This window comes from Sorex araneus, chromosome X (assembly GCF_027595985.1).
Source record: "Sorex araneus isolate mSorAra2 chromosome X, mSorAra2.pri, whole genome shotgun sequence".
Lineage (NCBI taxonomy): Eukaryota > Metazoa > Chordata > Mammalia > Eulipotyphla > Soricidae > Sorex > Sorex araneus.
Window position 1 is genome coordinate 83,721,616 of NC_073313.1, and position 13,964 is coordinate 83,735,579.

Sequence of the window (13,964 nt, forward strand, 5' to 3'; positions counted from 1 at the left end):
AACAGACACCACAGATTCAAGGCCAAGTCATCTCTGGTGATGAAAAGAATATTAAATCAGCAGGAGCAATCATTTTTTATCAATGTTAAAGAAACAGGAGAACTAAAGTGTCAAATCTTTCACATTGTCTTACCATTCATTCAGCACTGTGTACTCCAAAGAAACAAACTTGCTTGATATAAAATAAGCTGGCTGTATATCATAGAATAGGCTTTGGGGTTAGATCCACATGAGTTGAAATTTAAGTTCAGCCACTGACAACCTGTGATTTTATACAAATCACTGACCTTCTCTGAGCCTTAATTCCTTCACTGTAAAACTAAGATGAATAATAACAGTACTCTTATGTTAATTGAAAGAATTTAATGATGTATGTAAATCAATTTATGTAATGCCTAGCATATAGCATACAATGTATCAATATCATTATATTATTATGTCATCCTACTTGTCACTATATCAAATACTGTCTATTTCAACTAACTTTGTTGAAATAGTAATAATCTGAGATGTATGTGTCCCATGTCTTTTAATTAAAAGTAAAATGTATTTGAAATTAAAATCTAATCATAATCACCATTTGTCAAACATATATTATACAGCAAGAGTTTAGGTGCTTTTTTCTTAATACTCACAAACACAAGAAAGGTGCAATTTGCTTTACTTGTGCAGGAAAGGAGACTCAGATGTTAGGTAACTTTCCCTAGTCACACAACCAGAAAATCAATATTTGAGCATAAGCTTGAAAACCAAAGCCCCTGCTTTAAGAAATGATTTTATTTTATTGAATCACCGTGAGATATAGTTATAAGCTTTCATATTTTAAGTTACAATCACACAATGATCAAACACCCATCCCTCCACCAGTGCACATTCCCCACCACCAATATCCCGGGTATACCCCCACTTTCCCACCTCCCCACTGCCTACATGGCAGACAATATTCCCCATACTCTCTCTCTACTTTTGGACATTATGGTTTGCAATACAGATGCTGAGGGTTATCATGTTTGGTCCTTTATCTAGTTTGAGCACACATCTCCCATCCCAACCAATTCCTCCAGCCATCATTTTCTTAGCGATCCCTTCTCTATTCCAGCTTCCTTCTTCCTCCAGTCATGAGGCAGGCTTCTAACCATGGAGCAATCTTCCTGGCCCTTGTATATACTATCCTCGGGTGTCAGTATCGTGTTATGTTATTTTATACTCCACAAATGAGTGCAGTCCTTCTATATCTGTCCCTCTCTTTCTGACTCATTTCACTTAACATGACACTCTCCATGTCTAACCACTTATAAGCAAATTTCATGACTTCGTCTCTCCTAACAGCTGCATAGTATTCCATTGTGTACCAAAGTTTCTTAAAGTTTCTTTAACCAGTTGTCTGTTCTAGGGCACTTAGGTTGTTTCCAAATTTTGCCAAAGCCCCTGCTTTTATTCGGTGCAGTACTGAATCCAGACAGGATCTTTCTCCTGACAGTGAAAACCACCTTTCATTAGGCCCACACTGTCAGGAGAAAGATCCTGTCTGGATTCAGTTCCCACCCCTTCTGGTCCCCTCACCTACAGTCTAATCACCGCAAATAGCAAGGAAGATAGCAGTTCATCTTCAGTAAACTTTCTCTCGTGCTATTCCTGAGTCTCCCACAGCTCCTTGACCATCTCTTTATTATGGAGCTTGCCACGTTGCACCATAAGTTCTGGGTGTCCAGTGAGATCATATAGCATTCACGTGTGGCAAAACCGGGTTCCATAATCAGCACAGCATATCCCCTGAGTCCCACCAGAAAAGATCTCTGAGAACAGAGCCAGGAGTAAGCCCTGAGTACCACTATGTGTGGCACACAAAATGTGTATGTATGAGTATGCTTCTCAAAATTCCATGAACTCTTTCACTCCTGTGGGCATTGTGTCTTATCCATCATTCTATCCCGACTAACAAGCTAAGTGCTTGGTATGAGTAGGAATTCAACCAATATATGATGAAGAAAGGGTAGAAGTAAGGGAAGAATGATGGAAGGAATAAAAGATAGAAGGAAAGTAGGATAGAAGGAAGGAGTAATAGAATGAAGAATAAGAGAACGGTTAGAAAAATAGAAGAAAGGAAAGGGAAATAGAAGGAAGGTGTAAGTGAATGACTTTTTTTTTTTTGCTTTTTGGGTCACACCTGGCTATGCACTGTGGTAACTCCTGGCTCATGCACTCAGGAATTAACTCATGCCGGTGTTCAGGGGACCATATGGGATGCTGGGAATCGAACCTGGATTAGCCGCGTGCAAGGCAAATGCCGTACCTACCGTGCTATTGCTCCAGCCCCCATAAGTGAATAAATGTTGACAGGAAAGACCAAAATATAAAAGTCCTATAACGTTTGAAAAAAATGGTGTTGATTAAAGTATAGTCCCTGGATAAGCTGCACCAGCATCTGTTCTCTTAGAGATGCAAACTATAGAGCTGGAGAGGTAGTACAGGAATTAAGGAGCTGACCTGGCATGCCACCTACACTAGTTTGAATCCCGTTCCACAAATGATCCCCGCCCCCCCTTCCCACACCAAGCACCACTAGGAGTCACTCCTGAGCCTGAGCCCCTGAGATACGTGTGACACAAAAGCACATTAAAATCCAGAAATGCAAAGTGTTGTCCGCACTGCAAACCTACAGATTTAAAATCTCTGGGAGTGAGACCTGACCATTCCTGGTTGTTGTTGCAGTTGTTGTTGTTGTTGTTGTTGTTTTGGTTTGGGCGCCACACCCAGTGATGCTCAGGGATGAATCCTGCATCTATACTAAGGAATTACTCCAGGAGATGCTCAGGGGCCCATATAGGATGTCCATACTGGAACCTGAGTTCGCCACACGCACGACAAGCACCCTACCTGCTGGGCTATAGCTCTGTCCCCCAAAGCATTCCTGTTTAAACATCACCTCCAGATGACTAAGATTTATGCAAAGTAGGAGTGCAGTTATTATTAATAATGAATCCTTCAATGTATTGGTAACTCAATGTATAAAAAATGCTTTCCAAACTAATCTCTATGATACTAAAGATGAAATGGATGGAACTAGGCTAGATAGATAGCTTTAAGGGCTGGAACACGTGCCCCAAGATGCTCGAGTAGCCCCAGGAGCAACTCCTGAGCATGGAGCCCCCAAGCAGCACTGGATTTGGCCCCAAACCAAATAAAACCCATGAACTGGAGAGGAAAAGAATAACTAAGACTTTCGGATCCGGGGGTTGAGGGGACAAGGCTTCAAGTGTTGCAGCATGGATTAGAGTGTGTCTGCGACCTTGATCCAGAGACTCAGCAATGAGTCTCTGAAGATAGCAGCTCACTGGAGATTTCTCCGGACCCCGTGCCTAGCCGATTTCACAGGGGCTTCTCAGTTGGAGCAGGCGTTCTCTCTCTGCACACTTCAAATAAAGCCCCGGTGGCCACAAACTTTGAGAAGAAAAACACAGGTACATGGAACCAGGGACTCCAGGCCAATGGCAGTGGGGATGGACCATCCCTTCCCATCTCCCGACCCTTCGGGGTCCTGGCTGGCATGTCCACGAACTGCCTCCAGGTGCCATTTAAGCATGTTAATGGCCTTGATCCAGAGACTCACAAATCTTGGAATGGATTAGCTCCCTACGAAGATGTCCCAGGACCCCAATCATGTACAATTTTAGAATTCCAGGAGCGAAAGCGGCAGCGAGAGCACTGCGTTTCTTCTCATGATATTCATAAGAAATAGAAATTAATTATCTAGCATCAAAATATAAAGTGTTGCAACATCTGTTTTGCATATAGAAGCTGTAAGTTTGACCCTAGAATTGCAGGATAGCCCTGCATCTGTCCTTCCAAAGCCTCCTAAACCCTGCTGGATGTGTCCCCTATAAAAAGAGTTCAGATCTATTTTAGATACATACCTAGTACATAGGCCCCCAAGGATGGAGAAACTAATCTTTTCAGTTGTCATACCTGCAAAGTTAAGCATTTTGAATCTGAGAATGAGTCAGGCTTAGCCAGGCCCAGCTAATAGCAAAAGCCCTTTAGGTGAAGTTAAAGCACTTTAGGTGAAGTTCCCTTGGGTGAACGAAAGGTTTCAGACAAACAGGGTTGGAGTGAGTTGGAGACGAGGCTCTAAAAAATTTGAAAGAAGGCATACTCAGGCTGTGAGGGTTTGTGAATATTTCTAATGTTAGTGGACAAACGGACTGGAGCAATAGCACAGGGGGTAGGGCGTTTGCCTTACATGCAGCCGAGCCGGGTTCGATTCCTCCATTCCTCTCAGAGAGCCCAGAAGCTACCGAGAGTATCCTGCCCGCATGGCAGAGCCTGGCAAGCTACGCGTGGCATATTCGATATGCCAAAAACAGTAACAAGTCTCACAATGGAGACGTTACTGGTGCCTGCTCAAGCAAATCGATGAACAATGGGATGACGGACAGTGATAGACAGACAGTGGACAAACTGTTTCTGTACGACAACAAAGCTTCTTGCAAAATAAGAACCCATTCTTAGTTATCCCAATATTTTGAATTCACAAAACATATGCAAGAGGCACTAAAATTGAGTGGTGATTTTCTCTGGAGAATGAGATCACGATATTTGTGTGTGTGTAATATGAAACATTTATAATAAAAAAAGATAAGAAAGTATAATGTTGCTTCTGAAAACCTGGACTTGCTGGAGGCAGGATCTGAATAGAAAGATTGGAATTTGAGAGGTTGGAAAGAGCTGCAAAGAATCCAAGACAACCTGATATCAAGGGATCCCTTTATTTCCCCTTGGAATTTCCCCTGCTGAAAGTTTGTGTAGGCAAGGACCCAGGACACAACAGGATATCCTCACTTAACAATAATTGGTAGGTTTTTGCAAACTGCAACTTTAAGTGAAACAAATTGTGAGGATACCAGTTCCTCAATAACGTCCTGTCTGGGTCCCTAAGAGATAGTACAGTAGGCAGGGTGCTTCTTGCCTTGCACATAGGTGACTGGGCTTAATCCCCAGCATCCCATATGGTTCTCCAGTCCCACCAGTGTGATCTCTGAGGTGGAAGTAAGTCCTGAGCACTGAAGGATATGGACTCCAAGCCAAAACATAAAAAAGTTTTTAAAAAAATGTTCTTCCTGGTAACATAGGTCAGGTTTTATTTCTCATCATCATCATCATCATCCCGTTGATCCTCGAATTTCTCAATCGGTCTCAGTAACGTCTCCATTCGTCCTAGCCCTGAGATTTTAGAAGTCTCTCTTTACTCATCCTTTCCAATGGTGCCACATTAGAGGCTCTTTCAGGGTCAGGGAATGATATCCATCATTTTTACTGGTTTTGACATATGAATATGCCATGGGGAGTTTGCAAGGCTCTCCCATGTAGGCAGGAAACTCTTGGTAGCTTGCCAGGTTCTCCCAGAGGGAGACCTAGGCTATAAGATGTCATGTGGCACCGCGTGCTTCTGGGAGCTTGGTTTTATAGTCTCTGGATGTTGGCCCTTGGGATTATACGGCGCCCGGGGCAGTCCCTGGGTGTGACCGCCTAGCTACTGGAAAATGGGGAACCTGGGCGGAAGAGATCCAGTCCCGATCCGAGCAGGCTTGGAGGTCTCAGCCCCGGGTCTCACACACCTGGGTTTTTCTGCCAGTACCTTCATGTGAGAGGCCTGTCCGATCGTGTGGAGAGGGGCCTTGAGCATGGCTGTAGCTAGGCTCCGGAGGTCTTCAGCTGCCAGGAGCTCTGCTCTGGGCCAGGAGGGAAACTGAAACCCACCCTCTCCGAGGGGCCCAACATTATAATTAAACTGCATTGAATGAAATGATGTTATTTGTGGGCTGCTGTACTGACCTGATTTTGTACTAACTGAAAAGTAATTCCAAGGGAAAGGGAAGAGAAGACAGTCCTACAAAAGTGTTCCCTCCCACACCTACCCCAAACCCAAAAGGTGGGAGGGCTCTTGCTGGTGTGACAGGAAAGGGTTAAAGCGATTGCAAGTGCCTGTCCCAGATTTGATCCCCAGCAAGGCATATATATCCCTGGGGACTGATCCTTAACCAGAGAGCCAGGAGTCATCCCTGAGCACCACAAGGTGTAGCTTCTCAAAGTAACAAGGCCAAAAGAGGCTAGAGCTTACTTGAGAAAATAAGGAGGGAGAGGTCAGATAAGGAGAAAAGAAGTAGGAGGGGCCAGAGAAAGGGGAAATGAGGAGGGAGTTACTGTACAATCCACACCTCCAGTTAGTTTCTCATTGGTGATCTGATTAGTCTATTTTGGGGCCACACACAGTGGTGCTCAGGGGGACCCTATGGGGTGCCAGGGATAGAATCCAGACCTGGAACAATAGCACGGCGGGTAGGAGTTTGCCTTGCATGCGGCCAACCCGGGTTCGATTCCTCCGTCCCTCTCGGAAAGCCCGGCAAGCTATCGAGAGTATACCGCCCACATGGCAGAGCCTGGCAAGCTACCCGTGGCGTATTCGATATGCCAAAAACAGTAAGAACAAGTCTCACAATGGAGACGGTACTGGTGCCTGCTCGAGCAAATCGATGTACAATGGGATGACAGTGCTACAGATCTGATTGGTGGGTCCCACAAACAAAAAAAGATAACAGAAATAGCTAAGGGGCAGGGATCCCAAGTCAAGTGAAAAGTGTGACAGTAAGGGAAGTTGGGAATTTTCGTCAGTCCATCTTGTGCACACATAATCCAATTGGTCATAGGGCATATGTAACCTGATTGGTGCATAGCCAATTAGTAGTAACAGGTCAGAGAGGGGAATATGAAACTTTCATAAACCCAGATCACTGAACAGAGGGAGAGAAGGGGAGAAAGAGAAGGCAGAAGAGACAAGAAGAAACATGAGGGGAGCAAAAGGGAGATGCAGATATGGGAGCCGCTAATACTGCTGCTGAAAAAAAAATGAATCAGAAGGAGACGGAGATACGGAATAATTGCACTCATTTGTGGGATGCAAATAAGCATAATTTGAGACTAATACTCAAGGTCAGTAGACACATGGGGCCAGGAGGACTGGTCCACGTTTGGAAGCCTGCTTCAAGTGCTTTGGGAAAAGGCAGTTGGGATAGAGAAGGGACCTCTATAACAAAGGTAGTTAGAACTGATCACTTTGGGTAAGAACTGTGTGCTGAAAATAGGTAAAGGAACAAACATGATAACCCCTCAGTTTCCGTATTGCAAACCATAATGCTCAAAAGGAGAGAGGGAGATAGAGACAGAGAAAGATAGAGAGACAGAGACAGAGAGAAAGTAGCCTTCCATAGAGGAAGGGGAGAGGGAAAATGGGGTCATTGGTGGTGGGAAATGTACACTTGTGGAGGGAAGTGTGTTGAAACATTGTACGACTGAAATATGATCATAAACAGCTTTGTAACTGTGTATCTCACAGTGACTTAATAAAAAAATGGGCACTGGTGGAGGGATGGGAAACGATCACTGTATGACTGAAATGCAAACACAAAAGTTCATAAATTTGTAACTGTACATCACAGTGATTCTCTAATAAAAAATCAATTAATGGGGCTGGAGTGATAGCACAGCGGGTAGGGCGTTTGCCTTGCACGCAGCCGACCGGGGTTCGATTCCCAGCATCCCATATGGTCCCCTGAGCACTGCCAGGATTAATTCCTGAGTGCAGAGCCAGGAATAACCCCTGTGCATCTCCAGGTATGACCCAAAAAGCAAAATTAATTAATTAATTAATTAAAAAATATTGCTGCTGAAGATGACAGCAAAGAGTCAGCCGACAGAGCTGTACCTATATGAGCTACGTGAACTGTCTGAATTATAATACAAAAAGCTGTGTGAACTGTAAAAATGAAGAGAAGAGGGACCAGAAGGATAATACAGCAGGTAAGGTACTTGCCTTGCATATGGTTGTCCCGAATTCAATCTCAGGCACAACATATGGTCCTATGGGCACCACCAGGAGTGGTCTCTGAGCACAGAGCCAGGAGTAAGCCCTGAGCATTGCTGGGGGTAGCCCAAAAATAAAATCAATAAAATGAAAAGAAGAAATCTGGTTTTGTGTTAGGCTATGTACACTCCACAACAACCTAAAGTTAAAACTGCTATAATCAAATTAAGGAAAAATTATCCAGAATAGTTTATGGCTTGAGGGATCACAGGGGCAAAAAGCATGTAGTGGAAGGGAGGTATAAGATGGTAACTAACAACTGGCGCTAGAAGAAGATTGCTCAGCACTTCTGCCAAGCTAATGGCGTAAAATGAGATTATGTATCTGCTACTTGCAGATTGTGCATATAGTTTACAACCTGAGATTTCTCCACACTCTATTAAAAATTGGCAGGGTGAATGATGAAAACTATGGCCTGACAAATAATAATTTTAGAATGGAGAGTGACACAGTATGAAACCATAAGTTCTGAATTTCCAGGGTGTTTTCTGGAGACACCCCTACCCCCATCTTTGAGCTATACAAATGGAAAGTTATAGTTTAAGCAGTTTACATTCACTGAACTCTTAGTGTTTGGAAGCCTATGGGCTTTGAACGGATTATCTCATTTATTCTTTGAAGGAGTCATATAGTTACATATATTATGCCCAACTTTACAAATAAGAGAATGGGAGTCTAGCTAGCAAAGGGCAATTCTAGGACTAACTGACCGAAATACCCTGAGTTATTTTTTAATTACCCACCCTACATTTGTTAGCTGGAAAATACCCTAAAGCAAGTGACAATAGCTATACATGCTAGAATTAGTAATACCTTGGGTGAGGTTAGAAAGAAGCAGATACAGTCATGCTGTACTTGTAGGAATGTAAATTACTATGTTCTTTTTGAAGGATAATTTGGCAATGTTTGTCAGAAGGCTTTAAAATACAAATGCCCCTTATTTCAGTGATTGAGCTATTGGAAATTGTCAGAAAGTTTTTAAATGCAAGTACTCTTAGTATCAATGATTGCACTTTTGGAACTCCACAGCCAAAGATTAGCTGGCAAAAATACAATTGGATGATGTCCAGCATAAAGAACTAGAAGCGGGGCTGGAGCGATAGCACAGCAGGTAGGGCGTTTGCCTTGCATGTGGTTGACCCGGGTTCGATTCCCAGCATCCCATATGGTCCCCTGAGCACCACCAGCAGTAATTCCTGAGTGCAGAGCCAGGAGTGACCCGTGTGCATCACCGGGTGTGACCAAAAAAGAGCAAAAAAAAAAAATTAAAAACTAGAAGCAATAGGGAACTGGTTAAATCATGGTGTAACCAGTATATTGTAATAGGGAACTGGTTAAATCGTGGTCATTCCATTAAAAAAATAAGTATATCTATGTGTCCTAAAATGGAAAAATTCCCAAGAAGTAGTAAATGGGGTGGGAGCAAATGCAAAATTGTGTACCATAAGGATATCTTTTGTAGTTATTTTTAAAAGCATACAAAATATGGGCTGATTAATAGGCATACAAACAATCTGGTATCTGAAAGGAAAGTCAAAGATTTTTTATAATAAATACTATTGGAAAAATAAGTGAGTTATGATTTTGTGCCATTTGAAAATACTTGGCTCTTCTTTGTTCGTTTTTCCTTTCAATGGTCACTGATTTTTTAATAGCACTTTGTTAAATCGTTAAAAAAAAAGTTCAAAGACCTAGCATTTGTCGAGGGTTCATAATGAGCAAGGGACTGTGTTAAGTATTTCACAGATAATACCCCTGATTACATTCTCTCAGTGTTCTGATGAGCTTCATTTTCAGGTGAGGAGTTAGTGGCTTGAAGAGGTGAAATTAACTAGAGTTGGGGGAGCTACAGTATAATTCTTTTCGGGGGATGGGGGATACTTCTGCTTCCGTACTTGGGGACCCATATGTGGTGCTGTGGCTCAAACCCTGGGTTGGAAATTATCAAATACTTCCTTTTCAGCAGGTCCGACTTGGGGGGAGGGCAGGGAACTCCAAACAATAATAGTGAGTTTTTTGTGGAAGTATTGAATGTAATCAAAGTAAAGAGAAAGTAAAGTGAAATTTATCAGCTACACTGGTGGGGTGGGGGCTGAGGGAGAGGTATACTGTGATTCTTGGTGGTGGAATATGTGCACTGGTGAAGGGATGGGTGTTCGAGCAATGTATAACTGAGACTTAAGCCTGAAAGCTTTGTAACATTCCACATGGTGATTCAATAAAAATAAATAAATAAATAATAATAAAAAAAGAAAATGCAATGATCAAAATTTAATTCTGATTTCCCATTTCTAATAAAATATTTGTGATTTGGTGAAAAAAACAACCAAAATCCCTGGGTTGGCAGCATGGAGCGGCCTACCCACAGTGGTATCTCTCGGGCCCCAGACCTACAGTTTAAATGCCTATTTCAGGTCCGAGCCCTTGACTCTAAGCTACCAGACTGAACTCTTTCAATTGGTCTCTAGACTCTCGTTGCCTAATCCAAGTGAACTAGCAAACAACTGGAGTCTAATAAGGTAATGCATGTGAAAATATGTTCTCTAAGTGCAGAGATATTTGGGGGGGGGACAGGAAGGCAGCTATGCTGAATTTCTTTAAATTTCACAGATGTTTGAATTTTTGGTTTTGACCAGCAACTCAATAATTTCCTATTGTTTCTCCTTTGAAAGCATGGTAGGGGCTGGAGAGATAATGCAAGGGTGAAGGCACTTATCTTGCTTGGTGCTGACCCCAGTTTGAAATCCAACACAAGATCTCCTGACAGGTCACCAGGTCCTGGAGGACTCGAAGCACATGCAGGGAGGCCCAGGTAATCCCTGGTTCCTTAGGGCCTGCCTAGGCCTCACATTGAACTTCTGGCCCAGTTCGCCAAAAGTTGCCAGGAGTAGCCTCCAGGCCCCCTGAGTACCACTTGGGAGGTTCCTTCCCCCCAATAACAAATGAAATATTTTATTATATATATTATTTATATTTTATTATGTATAATAAAATATTGTATTATAATAAATTGGACTGGAGCAATAGCACAGCGGGTAGGGCGTTTGCCTTGCATGCGGCCAGCCCAGGTTCAAATCCTCCGTCCCTCTCAGAGAGCCTGGCAAGCTACCGAGAGTATCCCGCCCGCATGGCAGAGCCTGTTAAGCTCCCATGGCATATTCAATATGTCAAAAACAGTAGCAACAAGTCTCACAATGGAGACGTACTGGTGCCCGCTCCAGTAAATCAATGAACAACGGGATGGCAGTGCAGTGCATTGCAGTGCATTATAGTAAATTGCTAATTTAATAATAAACTAACAAAATGATGTTTATTCTTCTTTCCCCCATAAATACACCCGTTGCATAATAACTAAAATGTGAGCTGGAGATATGGCAGAGTGAGAAAGGCAATTGCCTGGCATGTGCCCAACTCTGATTCAAACCCCAGTTCTAATATCGTCTCCCAGACGCCTCTAGGTGTGATTCCTGAGCACAGAGCCCGAAGTAAGTCCTGAACAGAGACTGGCGTGCCCCCTCTAAAAACCACAATTAAAATGTTTTGGAAGATGACAGTCACTTCACCTTACTCTTACATTTTTTTTGTTTTCATTGGATTCTTATTAGCATACAATATTATGGGATTTTGGGGGGGGTTAGCATCATATTGCCATGTTTGTAATTGTCATCATCCCTTCAGCCATGAAAATTCCAGTATCTATTGAAGGACATAAATGTTCTTTCCAAGAACTAGAGTGATAGTACAGTGGGTAGGGCGTTTGTCTTGCACGCGGTCGACCCGGGTTCGATTCCCAGCATCCCATATGGTCCCCCCAGCACTGCCAGGAGTAATTCCTGAGTATAGAGCCAGGAGTAACCCCTGTGCATCGCCGGGTGTGACCCGAAAAGCAAATAAATAAATGAATAAATAAATGAATGAATGAATGAATGAATAAATAAATAAATAAATAAATGATCTTTCCGATCAATCTTGTTTTTCTTAGTTTTCTTTGGGGGCCACACCCTACCGTGTTGAGGGCTGACTCCCGGGATCTGTGGCAGGGATCATATCTGACGGGGGCTCCAGAAAACACGTGGGATGCTGGGGATGGAACCTAAGCCAGCTGCTGGTAAGGCAAGTGCCTCCTTACCCGTTGTACAATAGCTCTAGCCCTTCCAGGGCTTTCTGAAAGGCTGCTATAATGAATCTCCTACCTACGAAAGTGTAGAAGAATTTTGAGGTGTGTGTGTGTGTGTGTGTGTGTGTGTGTGTGTGTGTAAAGGGAAGGGGGTGGCCATTGATGACCCTGGAGTCGATGCGTGGGACGTACTAGGATCTATACTGACAGGAGGCATCTACTTGACTGTCTGGAGAAACCAAGAACTCTCTCCGAAACACTGGCCAAGGCATCCAGAGATAACAGTGTTGCCAACAGGTGGGACTATCTCAAAAAAAGAAGCGCTTCCTGTTTTTTCAGTTTAGGAACAGAGCCGAGACTTGCTCTGATTGCTCAACACTGATGGCTGGATCACAAGAGGAATTTCCAGATTCAGCAGCAGGCAGGGCTGGGTACAGGCTGTGGATTCCACCAGTCGGGAGGCAGCTAGACAGAGAGATGGACAGCAGGGCTCCAACTCAGGCCACAGCACGTGTGGAAAGAACAGTGACCTATGGAGAGACGCATAACTCATAGACCAGATATCTGCCAGCAGAGGGCAGAGCCTTAGATATCAGGAGGGACTCGGGCCAGCTGGAGCCAGAGCCCAGGACTTCACTGGACCGATTGCACCAGTCCCGGGCTGAGCAGAAACTGAACTGAACTGCTCTTTGGATACTGTAAGTGACATTGGGGAAGGCTCAGGGAACAACACACTGGGCCTTCACACAAAGCGATCTTCCTGTTTCCTACCACCGAACAATTTGGGGTCTGGTCATCAATCTTCGTTACACTGTCTGGTCATTAGGGCTGGCCAGGAAGGAAACTTGGAGCCCAGCGGACTAGGCTGGCTCGTGAGTCTGTCAGGTTTCTAGGTGCATGCTTTGAATCAAAATGGAAGTGGCCTGCCTCACATCAGCAGGGGGTGCCGTTAAGCCAGCCCTCTGGCCTGGGGCCCCTGCGGATCTGACACAAAGTTTACAAATAGAAAATTAGCAGGAGAAAAGATATGTAAGAAGTAACCATTTGATCTAAAAATAGAAACTGTTTAAAGGCTGGAGTCACTGGCTTTTGAATTTCAAGGACTCTGAAGGATAGCTGTTAAAACAAACTTTTAAGGGTAAAGTAGCAGCCATGCAAACTGCTGTGCCGGTAAACAATAAAAAGAAAGCAGCCCCGCAGCTCAAAATAAGTTTCCAATCAAGTTCCCTGGATATTGGGGGACCTTTTGTGCTGTGTGACAGTTGGCCTCAAACAGGGTTAGAATATCTCACATCAGATAAGAGTAGCAGAAAGCCGAGTGAGTGTCTAGCCTATTTCTGATCCTGTTGTTTTGCTCGCGTGCTGCTAAGAAAGCAACGTCCTGGGCTTTGGCCGGCGATCTCAAGGCAGATTGGCCGGATGACAAAAGAAGTTTGTGTGTATGTGTCCGGCAGGGCTAACGCAGCGCATACAAACGCAGAGCGATCGTGAGGTCCCAGGGTAGTTTGCACGTGTTTCTTAGGGGGACAAAAAAAGAGAGGGAGAGAGAAAGAAAAAAGAAAAAAAAAGGCAAGGGGCTGAAATACGAGTGCAGAGACCCAACTTTCTCAGCCGTTTTATTTTCACTGTCACTTCCAGTCCAGGAATGTTTGGCACGTTCCCGGGTCGTTCTGTGATTCCTGGCATTCCCGCACCACCCACCGATCGATCGATCGGACCAAGTCCGCCGGCCGGGCTGGGTGGGGGGGCGACCGAGAAAGCGCCCGGGCTTTGGGGGGTTTAGGGGGGGGTGGCATCGGCCTAAGCGCCGGCAGGATCGGCCACCGCGGGCGCGGGCGGGGGAGGGGGGGGTCAAGGCGAGACGCCTGAGGTGCTCGGAGAGGCCGTGGGCCCAGGCCGGAGCCCCGAGCCGAGCGTCTCCCGGCGCGG